The sequence below is a fragment of the Gavialis gangeticus genome, unplaced genomic scaffold, assembly GCF_001723915.1.
Source record: "Gavialis gangeticus isolate Ggan-Ray unplaced genomic scaffold, GavGan_comp1, whole genome shotgun sequence".
NCBI lineage: Eukaryota > Metazoa > Chordata > Crocodylia > Gavialidae > Gavialis > Gavialis gangeticus.
Window position 1 is genome coordinate 15,928,438 of NW_017729029.1, and position 23,452 is coordinate 15,951,889.

At 47.1% G+C, this 23,452-nt stretch overlaps 1 protein-coding gene across 5 annotated transcripts in view; it reads right to left on the bottom strand.

Annotated features, from left to right (window-relative positions):
• The window catches only part of FGF13 (fibroblast growth factor 13), a 511,145-nt gene that overhangs the window by 47,345 nt on the left and 440,348 nt on the right, over positions 1 to 23,452 (bottom strand). The gene's annotated exons all lie outside the window — the stretch shown is intronic.

A 23,452-nucleotide genomic window follows, 5' to 3' on the forward strand; every position in this document is an offset into this window, starting at 1 on the left:
AGACTCACTAGGGGGGACCAGAAGGGTTTGGGGGAGACGCTGTTTCCCCTAGCGCCCGCTGGCATAACAAGGAGTAATGGGCACAAGTTGATGGAGAGGAGGTATAGATTGGGCATCCGCAAAAACTACTTCACAGTTAGGGCGGCTAGGAGCTGGAACCAGCTTCTGAGGGAAGTGGTGCTGGCCCCTACCCTGGGGGTCTTTAAGAAGAGACTGGATGCCTACCTGGCTGGACTCAAATGAGTCCCGTTTCTCTTTTTGGGGTTTTTTGTTGTTCTCCCGCCCTGGCGGGGGGTCGGGCTAGAAGATCTACTAGGTCCCTTCCGACCCTAAAACTATGAAACTATAAATGACCACTGAGTAGCAGCAGCCAAGGAGAAGAGCCTAATTCCTGTGGATCACTGCATTTTTTTTTACTTTGTCTCATCTGGAGAGGCAGATTTTACCATATTCATCACCTATAACATGCACTCCATTGTCCAGCAGCTGGTGTTTGGGGAAAAAAAAGTGTGCGCTTCCCCAGGGATAAGTCATGGCACCGCACTAAATGTCCACACAGGCCTGGTCGTGCCCCGTGTGCGGTGCAGAGCATCATCGCCCCATGCATCAGAAAAGCATCACAGGAAGCCAGGCTTCAGGACAGCAGTGTCCTAGCGAAGCCATCTTCAAAAGGTTAATTAACCTGCAGCACAGCTGCATGGGCTAAGCTGGCATTCAACCTGTCTACTAATAGGCCAGTCTGCACTTGTGTTTTATTAATTAGTCTGGATGCTGAGCTCAGAAGCAGGGTAGGGAACCAACCCAGCAGTCCCTATAGCACCTCGGGAGAGCACCTCTTGTGCCTGCTGGCTTGGTTCAGCTTCATAAATAACTTACCAGGCAGGCACTGGTGGAGGGAATGGATGCGTAATGATTTTCCAACACGCTGGTGCCTAAATTTAATGTTTGCCCGTGCCATTTGGGGTCACATTTTACATTAGGATTCCACTTACCAGAAGTCTTTAAAGGGATAATAAATGATTCATATGTTAAAGGTTAAGATTTAGATGTTAGAAGTATAGCAAAGTAGCATGAGTTACAGGGGGTGCAAGCACCCCAAGAACAGCTGTTACCGGTCATTTATAAACCAATCCATTGACCTGGCGGATGCTATAAGAGTCCAAGTTACTTCACTTATAAAAACAACCCAGAGCTGTTTAAATTAACGCCGTCCCCTTGCAAAAACAAATCCTACCAGCTTGCAAACTTCTCTGAGTTTAATGGGTGCAAACTTTTCTGGCCAACTCCTATGGACCTCATCTTTGAGCTATGGGGAACCCTGAACAAAGTGCCTTTCTCCAAACGCGACAACGATCCAAGTACTGAACAATTCTGGCTTTACACGGCCACGGCAAAAATGAAGATGAACATGGGCCGACAATGCGAGGTCATGGTTGGCAGGGCTAACCGGACCTTGTCGTGCATCCACAGGTGCATCTCAAGTAGAGCCAGGGAGGTGATCCTCCCCCTCTACGCGACGCTGGTCAGGCCACAGCTGGAGTATTGTGTCCAGTTCTGTGCGCCCCATTTCAAGAGGGATGTGGACAATATGGAGAGGGTCCAGAGGAGGGCCACCCGCATGATCCGGGGACAACAGGGCAGACCCTACAGTGAGAGACTGCAGGACCTGAACCTATTCAGCCTCCACAAGAGAAGGCTGAGGGGGGACCTGGTGACCGTCTATAAACTCACTAGGGGGGACCAGAAGGGTTTGGGGGAGACGCTGTTTCCCCTAGCGCCCGCTGGCATAACAAGGAGTAATGGGCACAAGTTGATGGAGAGGAGGTATAGATTGGACATCCGCAAAAACTACTTCACAGTTAGGGCGGCTAGGAGCTGGAACCAACTTCCAAGGGAAGTGGTGCTGGCCCCTACCCTGGGGGTCTTTAAGAAGAGGCTGGATGCCTACCTGGCTGGACTCATTTGAGTCCCGTTTCTCTTTTTGGGGTTTTTTGTTGTTCTCCCGCCCTGGCGGGGGGTCAGGCTAGAAGATCTACTAGGTCCCTTCCGACCCTTAATCTATGAATCTATGAAGCTGGGAACCTCAGTGAGCCTCTTCATTGGGTTTTGTGGAAAAATTTCTAGCTGGCAGCAGTGATAACTAAATGGCAAATCACAGCCAGTGACACCTGCTAAGGTCTTAGCAGACTCGGATATTTTTTTGAACTAAGCTATTCATTAAGTGCCCAGTCACCATGGTAGCTGGCTGGATCAGGGAGAGATGTTATCAAAGTGCAACCGCAAGATCCCGGGGGCATATGTTCATAGGCCTTCTTGTCCCAAAGTGCAAGCCAAGCCGAGGTAAGTGCTGTTGTTCCCAGACTGCTGCAGAGATATTGTACATGTCGTGGGGGACGGAAGTGGGGAAATTGTAGCATTCCCTTTGAAACCCACAGCAAGAGCTCCAAGAAACAGGATTCCCGGTAAACACGGCTGGTTTTCCCTTCCAGCGCAATGACAACCCTCCTGAGGCTATGACAGCTCCTTCCTATAGGGAATTCAACAGATGCATTGCTGCTATGCTCATGCAGTTTGGTCAGCAGCTCTTGTTGAACCTCAACGGCTTGCTTAGAAATGTGAAAGCTACTCCACGAGTGGTGCATTAAATGATTTTGTATATAAATAAGTAATAAGCATGCCCCAGTGGCCTGCTCTGACTCGGCCAGGCGGTACAAACACCTTGCCGTCCAGTACCCCCAGATGCACGGATGCTGCGATACTGCATGACGCTTCCTGACTTGTCGGGCAGTATGTGAGATGGACAAAGACCCAAATCCTGGTGATTTCCGTTGAAAAAAAATAAACAACAAGGTGTCCTACGTGATCATTATGCAGCTAATTCCCGTTTCATTCAAAGCGCACCAATCTTTGTTGGGCAAAGCGTGGTGCTGCGGAAAGGCCAGACACGGTCTTGCGAAAGTCTCGGGCAGGAGACAAGCAGGACCTTGTCTTGCAAGTGCAGACTGCGGTGAACAACGGACTTAAAATCAGTTTGCAAAGTTTCAAGGCAGAGCGGGGGGGGGGGGGGGGGGGGGGGGGGGGGGGGGGGGGGGGGGGGGGGGGGGGGGGGGGGGGGGGGGGGGGGGGGGGGGGGGGGGGGGGGGGGGGGGGGGGGGGGGGGGGGGGGGGTAACCCAACCCAAACCAAACCATACCCAGCGAGACAAGGGAGGACTATATTCCTGGATAGGAAATGACTGAACTGCTTGAGTTAAGAAAGAGGGAGGATGGGATATTTATAGCCTTGTGAAGCTGATTATTGTTAACAATATTTGTATTTACCTGGCTCCCCACGCCTGCCACACAAATACAGCTGTCAAGGGGGTCTGTTTTTAGCCCAGGTACATTTTGCTCTGTTCTTAAATTCCCTTTTCCTCTGTCCCTCTAAGTTGTGATTCAATATGTGGAAGGGGAAAAAAAATGTATTTCAGGGGGAAAAAAAAGTCTCTCTCAGATGCATGATGACAGAGCCCAGAGAAGTCAGGCTGGAAGGGACCTCCACGGGTCATCTAGTCCAAACCCCTGCCTGAGGCAGGATCCAAACCACCCGATGCAAATCCAGAATCTGAATCCTTCCTAATGTTAGACATTATACTCCTCGCGCCACCCACACACTTAGCTGCAAGGCTGTCTTATGCATTTCATTTGACAAGCTGTGGCCTTCGCTTATCATCTGCACCAGCCCTGGAGCAGTCCTGCGTAGTGTTATGCCATTCCTCTCTCCTCTTTTCCGCTGCTGAATTTGCCCTCTGCATGGTTGTTGGCCACGTGCATCTGCTGCACTTCGTGGCAATGGTCAGCAGAGGCATTTAGAGAAGGAGAACAGGTGAGCGACGGCCCGAAGCAGCGGCTGAATCTCAGGCACCAAGTCCTGGAAAACGCAAAGCCCAATAATGTCTCCCCAGTTCAAGTCAGACTGTCAGACATGTAAGTCTGGTGGGCTTTCAGAAAATCAGACAGAAAGCTTTTGCCCCACGATGTGATATGCTTTACAAGCTCAGTTTGGAACCAGAATGACAATGATGAAATACCTTCCGGAGCAGCTCATCTCGGGAAGGCTTTGCAAAGGCAGCTTGAGCACATCCCTCCCACCTGAGAGAAAAGAGCTCTTATTTCCCAGAGGCAAATACATTTTGATGCTAATTTAAACAGAGACCATGAAATTATATGTGCTCCTGTGCTCTGCTGAGTATCACTAGGGCTTACACCAGACGCTAATTCCCAGCTATGCTGATTTTCGATTACCCCAAAATCCACGAGCTTGGAGTTGAATACGTATTTCCACCATCCCACCTCCCAGTCTGGAGCTAGCTCTCCGCTTACAATACATATCTATTTTTAAGTGTTTCTGTGGACAAGAAAAATCCTTCCATCCCAGGTAGCTCCTGACAGGTAGATGGAGCATGAAGTGTTTTGCAAAATTCTCCATTTAGTTCTGAAATACAAAATGCATTTGCTACTTTTACTTATAACTGCCCCCACCATACAAAGAGCACTGAAAGCGATGGGAGTCTTTTCACTGAGCCCAGTGGGTTGGGATTGGGCCCTTAATGATTCATGAGATAAAAATGAATGCGATGCTGTATTTTCCTAAGGCAAAGAGGAAAGATCCATGATGAAACAGAAAAAGCTGAATTCAAAGTGCATGTGAAGGGAGGGGGAGAAGATGGAAATAGTGGAAGAGGAGGCATATATCATAGAATCACTGAGTCAGAAGGGATCTAGACCGATCATCAAGTCCGACCCCCCGCCATGGGCAGGAATGACACTGGGGGTGGGAGCGGTCATAAGACCCCAGCCAGGTGCCTATCCTATATGTTTCTCAGCAAGGGAGGAGGGACAGGAGAATGGGAGAAACAATGGAAGAGAGAAATGGGTGAAAGCCGTAAGAGATGGAAACTCCATGGGAACCCTATGGGCTCTTATACACGTGCAGGGAAGCTGCTTGATTAATTGAGTCTGCTGGAACGTGGTAATTACTGCACTTTAGCAGACTCCAGTGTCATGGTATCAGCGTCCCCGTGCTGAAAAATGGCACCGGGGGCTCTTTAACTAGAGCTTATTCAATGAACTTTAGCTAAAGCACCCCACTGCCGTTTTTCAGCATGGAGATGCTGATACACATGACGCTCCAGGTGTTTTAATTAGCATGGCTCTTGAAGCTGTGCTAATTAAAGTCTGTTCCCCCCCCACCCCCAGCACATCTATAAATTCCCTTTAAAGAATTGTGCATTAAGATATATCTTGTGCATTAAGATAGGCTAATGCTCATTAAAGTGCACATGTAGACGTGCCCTGTGAGACATGGGCTTCAGTCCCCTTGGCTTGTCCCAAGCTCTGTATAGGGTTATCTTGCAGGGCTCTGAGCACATGGGAGGTAAGGAGCATGGCAAGATGCTAGCAGACAAAGTTAAGAAGCGTCTGGGAGTGCTGGGGGTCTCCTAGGGGTTATTAACATAGGCCCCCCAACATGCAAAGGGAACAATGTGGCCAACCCCCGGCCCCAGCCTGGAGCTGGGGGCAGTCTGCATGGGATCAGAGCCTGAGTTGTGCTGTGCACCTTTCACGCACTCATCTAACATTTCCTCCAGCCTTGGCAACCCCCCTTAGAAAAGCTCGCACAGATCAGCTCTGCTCTCACATGGCTCGAGGCGGTCTCCGGAGTTAATGAGAAACAATATCTGCGTTACTCATCGAGAGTAAGTGCCCTGCTTCAAAGCCTTTCCCAGGTGTCGTGTGCAAGCAGTAGCAGATCTGGGTTTCCTCTTTAGATCTCACTTGTCTGCATCTGAGCACTGCTCTTGGGAACCATTTCAAAGGCTGAAGTGTCAGGCTCAGAAAGAAGAGAGGCGCGTGGGTGTGAAGTTACTAAATGCAAAACTGTCACTCTCCTTTCATTTACTAGCCTGAATATGCATGCATGCAAAAAAAAAAAAGATGTAGGCCTTACATTACAGTTTTTACTCTCCAAGCAGAAAATACTAGTGGGGGGTGGGGGGGGGAAAAAAAAAAAAAAAAGACTAGATCAGTGCGTTTCAGTGAGGATTTTCTCTCAGCTAATCCCTTCTTTTACACCAGTTGCTATTTCTGTTAATGAATCCTTGCTACTCCTTTTGATCAGACAGGGGTTTATCTTCCCAGCAAAAGGACGTCATCTCCGAGAGGCACCCAAAACACGTGCATTGCCCGGTGGTCAATGACAGTCCAAAGAACATCAGGCAAATCGCCCGGCATCTCGCCCACACAGACAGAGAGCTGGTTGAGATTCAGTACAGGGTGCAACGAGCTGCAGGAAGCAACCATAGGGAATGATGAAAATTATACTGTGGCTTTTGCTTGAAGGGGCCTGTTTGAGCTCTGCGATTCACGCTGAAGACCTGGGGTTCTCGTGAGCCCCCCAGCTACCATCAAGGCACCTACACCCTGGGAATATATTTATTCCTGTTTACTCTCAGCAAAATCTCAGTCTTTTCTCTGTGATGGGGAATTCCCTCCATGCCACTTGCACATCCAGCAACTTGCAGCATGTGCACTACCTCTGAGCTCATTTGAGAACTGGATGGCTGAAGATCTGGTTTCAGAGCTAGCTTGAGGTATCTTAGCACAGCACTTTTGTGGATTGCCCATCTTTTTTTTTATAATTTGTTATAGTGGTATGTACATGTACGATTCTGTGTTATGGATAACAGGCTAGGAATAGACATTGCATTCGTGCCTAGGTAAGTTGTGCCTGTGTTTATCCTGGAAGAAAAAATAGCTCAATATCGGTGCGCGATATAAAAACAGGATGTGCCCAGCAGGGAAATTGCTCCATAATTTCTTCTAAGATGCACTGCATTATAAAAGCATTTTTCAGAGGATTTTTTTCATGACAGTGCAATAAACTACATGTGAGGAATGAAAGTTAATTAAAATATCTTCCCTTTTGCTAAGTGGGAAGCATGCTTTGACTGACCTTACAGTAGGTAAAAAAAATTAAGGGACTTGGACAGACAGACAGCCACACATACACTTGGAAAAATGGAAGCCATGCACAATATACCCAAATCCTACGGACTCGCTAGGTGCAGAATCAGGGCCACAAGGAGGAAAATGAAGGATACAAATAGACGGAGGAGCGATTTTATAATTAAAATGTTTGCCTGTCTTGTAATAAGTCTTCACATTAATGCCCAGGCTTGCTAATTAGCTTTTGGCCTTCTCTGTAAACACAGAATATACACAAATAATTATTCTCTCACTATTGTGTATTATAAACAGTGTCCTAATCATCATTAGAAATAATCAAAGAATAAGGCTGGAAGGGACCCCAAGAGGCCACCTAATATAACCCCCTGCTCAAGGCAGGACCTACTCTGTTTAAAGGGTTGAGGATAACTGATAACACAGCTTTGGCTTGCTGCATGGCCAAGGATTGAGTGGCTTTCCACTATATCAGCTTGCTGCATGCGGATGGTTTTTAAATATTCTCCTACAGTAGCCTAATATAGGCAATAACATTGATTTATGTAGGACACTCTTGGCCCCTAGACAAACTCCCCATTTAAGACAGGCTTTTAGGAATCTGAAGTTTCCATGGGCTCATTAGGGGAATCTTGTAACACTGCTGCTAAACAATTGATACTGCTGTCAACTACATTTTCGGTGACATCCTAAGTACTGAAGCTAATCAATGAGTATAATAAAGCCCAAAGTGGAAAATTAGGAAAATACCTCTTTTTTTAGTTTTCTTTCTTTTTTTAAAGCAGAAAGTTAGCTTGACACCCCAGCTCTGGATCCAAATTGCACTTTTCTGGCATTCAGATCCCAAATCCATGGAAAAGACTTGTTCACTGTTTACTTCCCAGTTCTCTATTCCGCCCTTCTTTTATTGACACCTTTCCTTTATGTAAAAGCTTGCAATTTGGAAAAAATAAAGAAATCACCAGGCCTTGGAAATCACAGAGCTTGCAGAACTCATTAAACAACTCTCCTGGTCCCAAAGAAGGCTTTTTAAATAAGATGGATTTCATTCTTTTTAATGGGAAAACTCTATCCGAGCACCATCTGAAGAGATTAACCGACAAGAATCTATTCAGACAAATCACGTCCTACGCCACGTGCATCAGCATGAATGGATGCAAAATAACAAGGGGCCGAGGAGCATTTTGGTCGCTAGGCATGCCAAGGAAGATGACCTTGTTTAGGAACAACGGGGCTAAGTTCTCTTTGCTTATAGGCTGCTCTAATTTGCATCAGGTATTGGCTGGCCCCAGTGACCACGCAGCAGTGGAGAATAACAGGAGTGCCACGTGCCCGGGTCGTGTGCCCCACCATACAACACACCCCTGTGCATTGGGGGATGTGGGTAGGAGCCAGCTACATTGGATGAATCCCTGCAGGAGATTACTAACACGTAGGTCCTGCTCCCTTTACACCATCTAAATGGCACGAAGGGGACAGACGTTTAAAAAAATATATTAAAAATGATGGTGCTTTAAACTTCTTCTGACACCTTCTCATCCACCAAATCCTGCCCCAAATAAGAACAGTTTTCTGCTGATCCTTTGACGTTATGGCACAATAATTACAGAGAAAAATAATACAGGAAGTGGACAAGATAACAGTAAAATCTTTAACAAGGTTCAAAATATTCAGGAGCTGATTTCACATGCTTACTAATTCCTTCCATATTTAAATAGGCAACATTTTTTACTTACCATAGTTTACAGTTCTCTAACAACACCATGCCAGAACAGTTATTCAATATGATGCGCTTTTTCAGACTCTAGAAACAAACTTTTACTGTTTACAATAGTTAAAAAAAAAAAAAAAAAAAATCTGTATACACGATGCATCAGAAGCCTTCCAGTAAAGTTGAAATAATGCACTTTACTGGCTTGGGAGACATGTGTGCCGGATGCTATGCACACTTGATTCCTAATGGATGGGCGGTTTTGTAACAGTGGGATCTTAAGGTGAGGTGATGTGTTATACTTGAACCACCCTAAATCTGTGAAATGTTAAGCGGTGTGAAAGTTAGAACCTGCTGTGAGCAGTTGGACGTTAAGAGTTAATACTGTTTCTTACCTGCACAGCTCTAACTTGCCACTAGAGGGCTGGTGAGCAGAGGCATGCAGGGAACTTGGGGGGTTGGGAGCAGTGCATCCTGGGACGCTGGAGGACTGCAAACTGCTCATTTTATCTGTGGAGCCGACTGAAGTTACCCTAACAAGACTTAGGCAGCACAGCCCAGAGTGACCCTCGCCTGAAATGGCATAACTCTGAGACACTCAGAGGGCACTTAGCACGAGCTTCAACATGAGCACAGATGCTCATCGTTTAAGTGCCCTTAGCACGGGCTACATATAATGTGCAAGTTTGCCCTTTATTTAAGGGGGAAAAATGGCACTTGAAATGGTGAACCTGAATTCCAACAGGTCTATTGCCCACCAGGACGGTGAAAGATAACCAGGGGTTTCCAAAGTAGATACACAGCCAAAATAAGTGAGTGCCTGTTACTGATCCAATCCTTCTTAGATCAATAAGCAGAACTTAGACACTTCAGTGATCCTACCTGACTTTTTCTTTGTCCAAGGTAAATACAGTTTCCAAAAGGGACAAAATCTTTGTAGTATTATGGGTAACTACCAGCCTAATTCAGTGCCCAGCTTCTTTGCATTGGAGTCCATTGCTCCCAGTAAATAGGTCCATATCATCCTCATCTTAGGCCCTCATGCTCAATTCCCATTGCTAGACATGAGAGTTTCATGCACAAGGGACCACAGTGCTGTCTACAAATACTGGAATCGCTTTCTATCCTTTGCAATGGAAAACACAAGGATAGCAGGGGGGGGGGAGTTACCAATTGTGTCCATTTTCACCCAACCAGCAGCAATTCTTTTCCCACATGCTGAGTTCATCAAAAGCCAACACCAAGTCCTATCTGGAACTAATTTAAAAGAGTAAAGACCCAGAAACTGCTGCTTTACAAAACAGTTTTGCACAATAATATTTTAGTGTGAAACTCAGTCTCATGGATGTTGCTGAAAGCCTTCCAAATCATTTCAGCAGTGCTAGGATTTCACCCATGTGCGTCTTGGGGTGTTAATGGGTCCTCTACTGACCATGGCTAAATTTCAGAAATGAGAGAGAAAAGAAGAACCTTTCTTGCATTTCTCTCTTCACTTCCCCATATGATCCAGGTCCTGAAGACAAGGGCCCCTGTTTTTCTAGAATAATTTTCTTTCGCTGACAAATCCAGGTCTAATATAGAGAGAGGATTTAGGTTTGTTGATTCCAAACACGACTGGCATTTGAGTTTGGCTCAAAGAGAGAGTGCCCAGCTGTGGCACTTATTCCAAACTCCTCTCTCTCATCTCAAATATTCTGATCTGGGATTTTGATCTAGGCCAATTTCTGAGCTGTTTACACTCTGCATTAGGCAAGTCTTTCATGGTTATGGTCATCGGCGACACATAGGGGGTGCATGCGGGTGCATGTGCACCCCCTGAGATCAGCCGTGCACCCCCTGGAAATCCAGCCGTGAAACTGGAAGTGCCAGTGGAAGAGAGCTTCTGGTTTCGCTACTGGCTCAGTGATCAGCCACTGGGGCACCCCCCTCCCCATCGGTGATCTGGTGCCCTCCCAGACTCGGGAGGCACCAGTTGCCCATGGTTATGGTAATAGTTGAGAGCAAAGGTCAGGGATAGAGAAAAGTTTCTTTTCATCATGTCCCATCAAGAGCTCAGCTGTGGTGGTTAAACTCTTGTTGACGTCAATGAAAGTAGGATCAGCAGCAGGAAATGAAGCATTCAATTACTGCTGATAAGTAACGGCCATTGTAAAGCACTGTAAGAAGCTATTCATTTAGCCCTTATATGTCCAACCCAGCCCAGAACATTTCAGTGGTTCTCAACTATGTTGGATGTATGTGGATTTGATAAACAATTCTGTTCTCGATTTCCCTCTGGGGATGTATTTTGCTATTACAAGGAATTTTTTCTGCTTCAGGCTGTGACCACAGCCACAATAAGATGTATGAGTGATGCTGGACTACTCACATGAATGCATGTGTAGGGCAAGGCCCGTTACAGAATGACAAATGTTGACCACAATTCTTCCCTATATCATGTGAAGACAGAAGCCTCCGGGGCTTGTTATGATGCAGCCCTTTTTTTGTGGTGCAAAGGAGCCACTGATACAAGCCAGTGGAAACAGCCAAGCCTGAATTCACCTCCTGGAAGGGAACATAGAGCAAAACCCACCATCTTGGCTTGAGAGGTTGGCCAGAGATATTAGGGCATGACCTCGTGCTGGCTATTCCCACCTTTGGGTCACAGGAAACCATAAATGCACTAAAGCAGTCTAGGAAAGCAGCATGCCAGGGCTAATCTGGCCTTCAGCCACACTCAGGTCTGGGACAGAAGTTTCATAAACTGGTTTAACCTAAATCAGTTAAGTCTGATACTACATTCAACCAGGTTTATCTCAAACCAGTTTCAGCTGGCTTATGGTTTACGTGCACTGAACTTCTGTTGGGTTACAGGTTCAAACCCATGTCTGATCACTTCAACTGGTTTACGTACAACTTCTGTCCCTAGCCTCGAGTGCAGGGGTTTGAAATCTGGTGTGCAACCATCTTTGAGTCTATCTCCCACAGTGCGCCAAATAAAGCTGGCCTGACGTTTAGGATTAGAGTTGTGGCAAAAAGACTCTTTAGCCAGCACCAAACAGGTTTCCAGGCTCTGGGACAGCCGCTTAACAGCAGATATGCAACATCCAAATGGATTGTGGACACAAAAAAACCACACCAGATTATTTCTTCTGAGTTTAGCTGCCAGGCTCCAGTGTGCTCTTTCTGTTGTGCCTACTGTAATATAATAGAGGGTGTCATGCAATGCCACGTACAGATAAAACATCTCTTAAGTGACGGAGTGACATGAATAGCGATCCACGTCAACAACTCATTAGGAAAGAGAGCACAGCACTCAAAAGAAATGCTCGCTTGAAGTGGCTACTTGAGCTGTTCACACGTGCCGCGGCTGCGCGTTGCAATATAATTCTTACTGTAGCAGTGCCCTTCGACTGAAGCAGTGACCAACATCCCAGCTCTAATGAAAGGATCTCTCAGTACTCCCGTTATGAGAGAAGCACCACATAGACAGCTGGATGTCTGATTGTCAGCATTTCGACTCCAAACCCCTGTTTTTAGTGGTTTATTACTTGGCCATAAAAACAAAACACACACTGCTGGCTGAAACTTGGCAGGCAAGGGCTTAGCCTTGGAACGACGCTGACAGCTTTTGGATCCCAGCATTGAATGATTCTTGTGGCTGCAGAGCTCGCAAAGAGCTCTGGGTTTCCAAGCAGAAAAAGAATTATAGACCCATTAACTGAAAACACGCGTTCTGGAAAACAGTTCGGAGGGCCATCATTGCATCAGAGCGCTTCCTGTAGATGCACCAGGGCTTCGCCGATGTGAAATACTGGTACCAGCTTCACAGAAGCCATTACGGCATGTCCTAAGACTACCTAGAAATGACGGGCCTGCACGTGCCTCCTTTTTTAACCGGTCAAACCATTTAATATCACCAGGCCTTTCACGGACCAAGACGCACTCACAGTTGCATCATCTGTAACATATGCCGTACAAGAGCATGGTGCATAAAGAACAAGGTACACGAGCCCTACATGCAGATTTTTTGCTGTTATTATCTATTTGTGCCATGTGGCAGGGCGCTCCTAGGGGTGCCGTGACCTCCCCCAGTGCCCCCTGGCTACTGTGTCAAGCCGGTGTCAACGCACCCTCACCAATCTCGCCCGCCACGTCTTTGATGTTTAAATGTTTCAGGGAGGCTGCCTTTTCTATCTGCCTTGACACGGTGCCTTGATGTCCAGTTGCCCGGTGCACTCTAGCATTAGGGCTACCCGTAAGGCCTACTACCGCCCTCTCCCCGCGCTCCTCACCCGCACTGAGGCCTATGCTCGCACTCCTCGTAAATCAGGGCTCAGGCGGCCTCAGCCTTACCTGGCCCCAGACCCCTTCTAGGGTCCTATGCCCGACTTGGGCTTCTCCCGATTGGGGCTAAGGCGGCCTTAGCCTTACCTGGCCCCCAGACCCACCTTCTTGGGCCTATGCCCCACTAGGCTCTTCCCAATTGGGGCTCAGGCAGCCTTAGCCTTACCTGGCCCCCAGACCCCTTTCCTGCGTCTTGCGCCCACCAGGCTCGTCCCGATATCGCCCGCACTGGGGCCGGGGTCGGGACACCCCAAACGCAGCGCCCCCTATGGCGCTAGGAGCCCCCCCCTCTACTGGGGAGCTCCTAATGAGGCCTCCTCCACCCCTACAGCCTCGCCCGACCCTCCTGTCTTAATCACAACCAAAACAGAAATGCAAAGCCCCTCGGCTATAACATAAAACCAAAGCCAACCTGGCTATCTTTTGTCTGTATCCCTGTCCGGGTTCTCTCCACCCCGCATCACCACGCCAACACCACTTAAGCCATCCGGCTTCCTTACTGGGCCCGCAGAGCTCTGCTCGCCCGGCTTGCTCCAGCAGAGCTCCTACTTCTGAGGCTGCCAGAGGGGAGCAGCCTCTGGCCTGAGGCCTTCTCTGTTTATATAGGCCAGGCCCTGCCCCCTGGTGGTCAGCTGACCCAATCAGTTGCCATAGCAACTGGCACCTGCTGTCCTGATGAATGGCAGCTAAACCCCTTTTACTACTGTTCAGTAGCAGGCACCCTAGTGCCCTGCTACATGCTACTTAAAGCACAGGAATTATTCTCTGGATAGGAGAAAAAACCCCCCCAAACCAAAACCAAGTGGCTTTGTATTCAAACCAAATTTAGCCAAGCCCCTAAGCTCAAAGAGACAGAGGAAAAACCAAGATGATTTGAATTTACAAATCTCGTCTCAGTTTTGTTCCAGATCCCAGGGGACACAACTACCCGTGGTTTGTGGTGTTCTGGTAAAAGGTTTGGGGTTGGCTTCCTCTCCTCATTTACTTAAAGGATTGCCGTATCAGATATGCCATTTGTATTGCTTAACAGCGGTGTTAAACAAATTAACTGCCTTGGGCATAAGGGTAGTTGGCAAAGTAATACTACTATAGAGAGCGCTTTCCTTATTCTATTAAAAGCAAATCTGTGGAAACCTGAACGCAGGGCCTCTGAGATTAGAGGCAAAGGAAGCAATTTATGAAAAAAAAAAAAGATCAGGAAATTCACTTGCTGCTCCGTAACCCCATTTTTTCAGAATAAATTAAAGGAGGAATAAAAACCACTCAGGAAATCGGGGAAGAAAATCTGTATGGGTCCACTTCCCCCCACGCTTCTCCTCTCTTTATAAGCGATGGATCCCCAGAATTTGAGCTGGAAATAAAAACTTTCTTTCAGTCACTAAATTTACATCCAAACTTTTCCAGAGCCTTCTGGGTCTTGACACTGTGATCTGGGACTGAGCCCACCTCAGGGCAAGGAGATAGGTGGAAGTAATGAGTGAATTCAGATCTGAAGTTTCTTGGCTGTTAGGGAGATTTACATCTGGTTCTTCAGTGTTTGGTTGAGGGCCATGTCTCTCTAAAGCTTAAAATGCTCTGCTGCTCCAGCCCACAAAAAGGCAGTTGTCATGATGCTTTGGGGCACAAGGTTTTAAAGGGCTAACTGACCTCAGAGAAAAAAAAATTAGTACCATTGTAAGACACTAGGGACTGCATTGGTTACATTTGTACGACCCCACTGCAGCCACAGATATTAGAGAGGATCGAATTGGCCCCGATCCTGATGCTGCAACTACAAGTCCCGGCTGAGAGAGGGCTTCTTTGGCAGGTGTCGGTGAAGCACTCAGACGGGATAACAGGATCTGGCCCTTGCTTATTAAACTCTCCAGAAAGAAAGAACTTAATTTTACCGATGTCGCTTTGCTCGTTAAGAAAGTCCAGATTGGATAATTACTATTTGAAAAAGTAAAGACTGTAACTACCACAATTACCAACATTAATTTCATTGGTTTCAAAAGAGAAACAACACATGTTTGGAAGACTGCTGTACAAGGCAAGCAAACAGCTTAAAGGAAAGCCTGGTATTAAATGAAGGGGAGGGGAAAAAAATCACTCGTCTTCCCCTATTGCCACTCTACCAATAGCAAAATGAAGGGCTGTACATATGGAAGTTTTGCATTTGGGGCCATTACCCGCTGGGGTAGCAAATGACGGTTCCTCAGATGATTTATTGCAAACCTGGACTCCCTATAACCATCGTCTCGGGTAGGAACCTGAACAAAATCCTTTCCTGAATTCAGAAGCACGGGCCTGTTCCTTCCAGCCTTTTTTGGAGCTTAGCAAGCCCCTGTTCACCCTCCATATTTTTGTTAGTGCTTAAATGGGAAATGCAGTAAAAAATCCTTTGCCGTGACTCTTGGATAAAAAGCAGGCTATCTGAGTGTGAAATGTGTTAGTGAGAAAGCCTACATCCACTGCTTCATTGGTGGGACGATTTCTTTGCTGGTCATGATGCCTGCTGGGGCCCGGGGATGGAGATTTGGGAGCGGCATGTATTGGCTCGAAGAGGAGTGCTCGTAGCTTCCCGCGCGAAGCCTCTGGGTCATAGAGAAGCAGGACTATATTGTCAGAGCATTGGCTGGGAAGTACGAAAACTTTCCACCGGGATGCAGTGATCTTCTCTGGGTGCCCTTTGGAGAGCCTCTGGCATCATGAACCGGATGAGAAAGGCTGCTGTGTGGGATGGGTTGACCACAGCACACAGCCCTAGTGTTTCCACCCATTGCCACCTAGGCAAAGTTTAAGGTCAGGCAGGACCATCAGATCTGGTCTGATGTTTCGTGCATCTCAGGCCTAAAAGCCTCTCTCCGACGAAGACAAGGTTCTTTGCGTGAATCTGATATCTTTTATTAGACCAACTTAAATAGTTGGAAAACAATTATTAAGCAAGCTTTTGGGTTCAAAAACCCTTCGTCAGGCTAAGGAAGTTCCTCTCCGAGGAAGACATCTAGTCTTGGTTTGAAGACATCAAGAAATGGAGAATCCACCCCTTCCCCTGGTAGTTTGTTGGAAAAATTTGGCAACCTCAGTGTTAAAAAAATGGGTGCATGATATCTACTTTACATTTCTCTGGCTTTATCTTTCGGCCACCAGTTCTTGTAATGCTTTTCCCCTTGACTTTAAAGAGCCATTTAGTACTCAATAGTTTCTCTCCATGGACAAGGGAAGTTAAGGTTAGATATTAGGAATATCTTTATCACTAGGAGAGTAGTAAAACACTAGAACAGGTTACCCAGGGATGAGGTGGACTCTCCATGCTTGGAGGTTTTTAAGGCCTGGTAGACAAAGCCTTGGCTGGGACGATGTAGTTGGAGCTGGTCCTGTTTGGAGCAGGGGGTTGGACTAGATGTGACCTCCTGAGGTCCCTTCCAGCCCTCACTTTCTGTGATTGTATGAAATGTGTGCATAGTAGTCAAATCACCTAATGACTTTCCTGTTGATAAGCTAGAAAGACTCAGCCATCAGAGGCTTCACAATTCATTGCAAAATTTTTCTGCTCTGGGCTTTATCAAGCTTTATTTCTATTCTTTTTTCCGTCCTTGCTGGTGGCACAATATAGGACAGGTATGTTTTTAAAGGAGGACAGGATTATTTATGGGCTGGTTTTGAGCTCAGCAAGCTCTTCAGAATTAGTGTTTAATGTCTGGGGTACTGCTCTTATCAGCATAATAAAAAAAATTAAATAAATGAGGCACAAACTGTTAGCAACACTCAACAAAGGGGTAGCGGTGTTATTTTGCATCTCAGATTGATTAGGAATGCAAATTTGTGAAGCAATTAACTAATGTGGTTGAAGCTCACAATTTGCATAAAGTACTTTTAGATCTGGTGCGTTACAGCAGCAAGAATCTCAACTGTTCCAAGAACAAGCCTGGGAAAGGGGGTAATGAATGAGCGAGGAGAACCACCTCCCAGTCTTTGTATACTGAAATGATTTCATATGGAGGAGACTTAATCGTGAGCTGGAGGCAAGGTTTTCAAAACCAGATGCCTAAAACGAGGCTGCGTTTTTCATCACATCAGTGGTGGGCTTGACTTCCAAAAAATGCAGAGCATTTAGTTCACTAGAAGCTGCTGAGTGCCCAGCATGCCTGATGACCACGTCTTGGCTTTTCATGCTGCAATGAGGATATGGTAGCCTACCTTTAGGCACCCAGGTTAGAACATGTTACCCTACTTCTGTACAAATGAGATAACAGACTCGACATCATCGAATGGGATAATCTTCTGGGCGTGAAATGGAATCGACCAAACGCATCTGTTTGCATGAAAAGGAATAATCTGAATCATAGCGTTGTTCTGGGCAGGAGGGACCAGCGGAGGGTCACCTTGTCTAGCTTTCTGCAGCATTATCTTTATTCCTAAGCCATCCTTGGCACATGTGTGACACGTTCACTCTTCAATACCTGCCTGCAAACTCCCTTGCTGCCTTCTCCCATTGCCCACAAGGCCAAATTTCCCCTTTGATGCACTACTTGCACAGCCCCACTGAACTCAGGATATTTAACCTCAATCCTACCCCACCCCCCCATTCTATTCTGGTCTCCTAACCATGGCGAGCTGGTGGGATATCAATGGAAAGTGGCAACGCACGTTGTATAGCCAGTCCGCTCTGCTTGTCCATGACTGCAGAAGCTAGAGCAGCATCCGTACCATAACGCAGCACTGCGGAAACAGCATGCAGGTAACGAAACCCAATGTGCCGAGCTCTTTGCAGTCTGATAAACAGCCAGGAATCATCCCAAAAGCAGCTGTCAGCATGCAGAAAACCTTTCAAGAAAAGGAGTCGTTTTTGGTGTGAAATACACAACACCTTGCACAGTTCTGTATGTGCTAAACTGCTTTTGAGTTAGCATTTGCAGCTGTTCCCTGCTTCCAAATGAAACCCCATGCACCCCAAATGAATGCTCCAGGATCCACAGACGTTCAGCATACAGGAGGACAGACAATAGGTGCAAATGCCCCAGGAAGCTACATCTAGTGTCCCCCAGCTTGGAAAGGCTGCCCGGGTCTCCAAGCCCCTTGTGATGGAGCTGGAAGCCCAAAATGATTTTGCTTGAATTGGCACGATGGAGCTGGGATCCCCGAGGGTTGCTCGGGGGTGAATCAGATGGGCCTGTAAATGTTACTGGGAAGCTACAAAGCCCAGAGAGCATTGCAAGTCATCTGAGCATCGCATTTTTTAAATGCAATTCTCTCCTCGTTTCTGGCTTGTGGAAACTAATCGAGACTTTTTTGCTCTTGGTCCAACACAAATGAAACCAGAAATCCTTTATTTTTGTGGCCTTTTGTAATACCACCACATGCTTTCTCCTAACATCTGCCAATCTTGTCTGTTTAGACCAAAAAGCATTTAGGACAGGAACTGTCCTACCTATCACTGCGTCTTTGTCCAGCCCCTTGTACAGGGAAGCTCCAACTCAATTGTGGCCACGAGGCACTGCTCTGACATGGATGATTAATAATGCCAACAATAAAAAAAGAGCCAGTTTTGAGGAAGCTAAAACACGCACATGCATGAAAAGCTGCACGAGAGAAATGACCGCTAATGCAAACCGTCTGCATCTTGGAAGGTGACGGCCTTTGTCCTGGACAGAAGAATACATAACTGAGGTGTCATAAGCTGCCATCCTGCTCAAATGCCTCCTTCTCGTGGTCCCCTGTCAACCAGCCCCATCTCCCAGGAATACTAATCAACTGCGTTGAAAATTGTCAGAGAGTACATTGCATTTTTGCTAAAACAGTTTCCACCTTCAAATTTTAAGCAAAGAAAATTGGGGAAAAAAAAAATAATAATGCCGCTGCTACTGCAAGAATCTTCCCTTATGGGTCATTAGCAGTTTCTTTGGTACTAAACAGCAACGACTTCTATCACTTGAGTTCAAGGAGCAACATCATTACGTGGTAGCCTGTTATTTCCTCTCTTTGTGGACACACGGTCTCAGTGGAAGACCCAACCGTGTAAGCACCCAGCTACTTTGAACTTGCCTTTTCCCTGAAAAAAAATCCACCCCCCAAACAGAATCCCGTTAACTTCACCTTAAGTTGCTTTTGAACCTCACCCCTTTGAGGGGTGGGGAAGGCAAATGAAAGATTTCAAAACTGAATGGCACAACCTTTTAAATAAAATGAAGAGGACACATGCTAATATTAATGTCTTCCATTGCAACACTGAAAGAAATCAACCTATATAAGCAACAGTGGTAAGAATATTCAGCTGCATAACGTGACCCATTTTAATGCACTGCCTTGGGAATAGGGCTGCCTCCCTTACGGGATTGCCCGGGAGATGAATGAAAACCCAAACAGCAAGGCGTCCCCAAAATAGACGACCGGTGTGGTTGCCTCTTTGAAAGACTCAAATAAAGCCCACGGTTTTCAACAGAAAGCCTCGCAGTCGTGACAAAGAGGCAGACCCCAGAGGGATGCTGCACCAGAACGAGCGAGATTCTGCTTTTTTCTGTATCCAGGGAAATACTGGCTTTTGTATTTTTTTCCCCTTAAGACGGCAGCAATTTTGCTACTTCTGTGACGCAGCCTTGTTTCTACATGGCAAGAGCTTGCACTTGTTTTCCTCTTTTCTTGTTAATAAGAGTGGCAGCTACAAGCAAATTAACGAGGGCTTTACATGCGAGTAACCACTTTGCTCCGGCTTGAATTTTGCTGTATCCCTCAGGCAGCCAATCCTTTCCCATTTAAGGAAACTAGGTCCACTGGTTCAGGCTACAAATAAAGGCCCTGAGCTTGCAGTTGCATTTGTGTGGCCAAATCCCAGTGCCGGGCAGAGCCAGTTGAATGATCAAGGCGTGAAATAACGGGGAGCAAGAGCTGGTGGCAGAAACAGCGTAGACATGTCTTCAGTTCCTCAAATTAGTTTACTCATGCTAAGACCCAATTATTCCGTTGTGAGCAGTTCGGGGCAATGCAGTGCAGTGCATAGGTATCTAAGTGGGCAAACTCAGGTCTCAGACACTCCTTAGCAGGGTATATTAGCTTGGCTGGACTGCCATGCTAACATGCCTAGACTGCTTCCTACAGGTCCAGCTGTCTTGTCCAGAACCAGATCTTTGCATGGCACTGCCCAGCGCTGCATAGAAATACCCATAGAGAGATCATCTCCTGCCTTTCTCATAGCTTAGGAGGACTGGACACTGGCAATAGGGTCTTTTAGAGTTCACCTGCTTTTTTGATTTTTGGTTATGAAGACCTAGCGGGATCTGAGGCTGAGCAAGGGACTGAGGGAAGAACGGTGGGTCTGTGCGGTCGCTGTCACAGAGCTGCAAGGGAGACGGTACTACGGGTAGCTTAACAGTTTTGCTCTTGTACATGCATGTATGACAGCAAAATAACACAATGTAAGATGTCGTATTACATAAAGGAGAACGTACACTAATAAGGGGGGACGGTTTTACAGGAAATAAGACGGATGAAAAATGGAAGGGAGCGCTCAATGCTAAGCACAGTGAAACTGGAGGCAAAATTACCAAAATGCTATCCAGCATATCAGCTTAGTTTTATGCCTTTTCTGCTATGGCTGTTCCCTGCCTGTGCATCAGGCTGATATTTGTAGACCAGTCAGGACACAATTATTTCTCTGCAGTTGTTGAAAGGGACCAGGGAGTTGGTTACCACCAATCAAATGTGAATTAGTTATTGCTATAGTTTGCAAAAGTTTTCCAGATGGTACTTGATTTTTATTAGCCCTGAGCACTCAACCATTTCAACTGAAGCCAAGGTAGGTTGCTACCTTGGAAAAGCAAACTATGGACATCCAGTGACTTGCACTGGTGCCAAAGGGGCTCCTGAGCTGACCCAAACGCCATACCAAAACCTTTTCCAATGGAAACGTCTGCGCATACACAAAAAGCAAAGCACTCACTTCTACCTGAAAGGGATTAATGACTTGTAGCCGAGAGAACTGGGTCAGGTGCATTGGTGCGCCACGCCATCCTGCTGCAGGCAGCTGGGTACCTCATTTCAGCTCTGAAAGGGACCGGCAGTTCCCTCCAGTTGAGGATCTTAACTTGCTGTCTTTTATTCAATGAGCTTTATCCATCTTCCCACTGCTTCATGCCTTTTCTAATGCATGAAGGTGCATGGAGACCTTAGGGAATGGTTTCTGGGGATTTTAGTCTGGATCCTGCCACCCTGAGGCCCATCCCCTTTGCTAAATTTCCCATGCCCCCCACGTGCTGCCATCATGCACACTGCATTGCTCCAGACAGGTGCCCCTCAACGGGAAGCAGCGCAGGCTCATCTGCACACAGCTTTGCCCTGCCTCGCACTGTGCTAATTAGCACTACCTGTGGCCACAGCCACCATCTCAGAGCATCTGGCTCAGCAGGGAGCCCGCTCAGAGCAAAGCAGCAAGCTTGGGGGACGCTGCTCTGAAACAGGGTACGGTTAGTATGTAGACACGGCCTTATTCACTTAGAGAAGGGACTGCTCACGTGGGTAATACTTACCCAGAAGGCGTTTTGCTCTTCCACACGCACATGTCATGGGGTGAACACACCTGAGAAAGTTTAACCCTATCTCAGTTATGTTCAAGCCATCACGGGCATTAAACATTTGCCCTTCTCAGCTCCAAATGTCGATCTCCCTTTTCTTTTATCCTTGCTAAAAAAAAAATCCTATTAGTGGCTGAACCAAAGTTTCTTTGGATATACACCCAACAACCCCTCTTGGCTCGATTCTTCTCCAATTTGGCTGCTGCAACTTAAGCGCAAGTTCTTACTTTGCAAAACTCCTGAATGTTTTCCCTGATTCCTGTGAACAGCTGTCATGTTAAGAGGGTGGCTTTCACACATTCGGAGACTGAAGCAGCACAGTTTGTTTAGGAAGTCCCTTCAACTGTGGTCCCTTTCTCAAAAGCAGCTATGAAAATAGCATCAGAGGGACTCCTACTTATTTTTATGTGATGAGTCTCAATCAATGCTGCTCAGTGGACTATTTAAAAGATGCACGTTGACTGACAGCCTTGCAAATGCCCCCCTAACTCTGAGTCACACAGGGCTCTCAGCTTTTGCACCTCATTACCAGTAATAAAGCTGCTGCAGACAAATCTGTGCTTTCGCTGGCTTCGTGAGGCTGTAAATAGTTAGAAATCAGTAAACATTTCCATGGAGCTTGCCAAGCAGAAAGGGGGAAGAGCGCTTGCTGCCTCTCCACGAGCTGGTCTCCTCGGAGCGAAGAGACGATAAAAGCTGCAAAGGCTCGTTTAATGAACGCATGGACGTGCACGCTGCAGATCCGTTGAATATGGAGGGGCTCGTGTGTCAGAGTTCAGCTGCACTTTAACCTGGCTCGAATGGGAAAACGTGCCGGCGTCTTGCAAGAGAGGGTCAGCTAAAGCCCACACAAGAGCAGTGCTGACCACCCACAGCTTCAACGCCGGCCTGCGCTGGTTGTCTCCTCTGTCAGGCTTCCTGTGCCACGACTGCAATGCTTCCACCAAGCCCAACCCATTGAACAAGTCTCCCTGTCTCTGCATCGTCTTGGGTTTGCCCGCTCATACTAAACCAACATGTTGGAGGTCCGTGGGGACTGCCAAATTGTTTCAGGATCCCGGTTTCAGCATCATCCCAGGAGCGGTCATTGATACGGAGCAGGTTGGAAGGGTCAGCCAGTTGATCCATCTTATAAAAACCTGCTTAAAAAGGCAGTGGTTGTGCCAAAATCACCCTGGAGGGAGCTACTCATTAGCTCCACTTGGAAGGTAGAAGCAGGGGAAGGCTTTCAAAGAAGGAGAAACTCGGACAGGCCTGGGATGTAAAACTCATCCAGCCCCATGGGCCGCCTGAAGGCCACTGGGCTCACCTGCAGGCTGGATCAGGCCATGCTGGACCCAGCACGCAGGGCTGGTGCAGTGGGGCCCTGTATGCACCATGTGCCCATGTTGGCCCTGCTTGCTGCATACGGTATATGGGGTCACAGGGCCCCACTGACAGTCTGACATCGCTCGCCTCCCCTGTCAAAAAGCAATGATGCCGTTCTCCGAGACTTTCGGATGGAAAGCCACATCCTCCACATTGTCTACATGAAGCCAATGCAACCTAATCCACTTGTTGGGTCACCAGAGCACAGATCCCTTGCAAACGTGCCCGGAGTCTAGAAACGCTCAACATGCAGCACTTGGAAACTCATGCCACCTGCTTAACCACTCTCACTTGTGAAATGTTTCCAGGTCGTGCCCAACCCTACAACGATATTGGCCGAGACTTTCCCACTTTCCACCACATTGATCGGTGTATGGTATAACCAGTCAATGCACAGGGCCAATTTCATTAAAATCGCACTGCTTTGTCAGCCTTGTTTTAGTCACCTGCTAGTGCTTGGAGATTATGGGGTCTCATGCTTCCTCCTCTCCCCATCA